Here is an 836-nt window from a genome sequence, read left to right as displayed (position 1 = left end):
TTGCGAGGCTCCGCGTGCAGCTCCGAGCTCCCGAATCCCAATCCCTCCCTCCCGGCCCCAGCTCCGCGGCGCTGCCGTCCGCTCTCCTCCCTTCCTGCAGCCTTCCCGGAGCGGAGGCTCCCGGCGAAGCCGCCTCCGGAGCCGAGCGGACAAAGCGGCCACTGGTCACCCCAGGGGACGCAAGGGGGAACATCCCAGGGGAAGGGCTCGTGCTGGGGGCCCGGAGCTGATCCCGGCCCCAGGGAGACTCGCACCACATAAATCCACCCCCTTCCTCCGGCTCAATGCAGATTTCCCAAAGACCGGAGCTCATTCCTCCGCTCTGAATCTGCAGGATTCCCAAGGGATGCCTGCGGAGCAGCCAGCTCCGGCTGCACGGAGCCTGGAAGGAAGAGCTGCAAGGAGGGGAAAGGCTTCTCCCACTTGCATTCTCCCACTTTTTGGAGGCATAGGACTGTCTCCCTGTGGGAAAAGCTGCTCCAGGCGGGATAACACCCGGAGAGCTTTAGCACCACCGCAGAGCCACGCGTTTGGTGTCACAAGGAGCCATCCCCAGGACCACTCGCTAACGCAGCGGGCGCAGGAGGGCAACAGCTTGAGGAAAACAACAGCAAACCCTGGGAAGGAGACAACCGCGGGAGGGAGAGAACAACAAACCAACCCGAGCTGAAATGAAAGAACCCGCTCGTGAAAGCACAGGCTAACTCCAAATGGTACCAAAGTCACGGACCCGAGTTGCCTGGGACTGCTTTAGTTTCGTTTAATCCCCCCACGGAGGTTTCTGCCTCTCGTGGGGATCAGCTGTACAGCACAAGACTTCATATACGCACTAGCAG

Source organism: Tinamus guttatus, unplaced genomic scaffold, assembly GCF_059628265.1.
Source record: "Tinamus guttatus ecotype Peru unplaced genomic scaffold, ASM5962826v1 Tinamus_guttatus_pri_ptg001270l, whole genome shotgun sequence".
NCBI classification, from domain to species: Eukaryota; Metazoa; Chordata; class Aves; order Tinamiformes; family Tinamidae; genus Tinamus; species Tinamus guttatus.
This window is presented reverse-complemented; position numbering follows the sequence as displayed.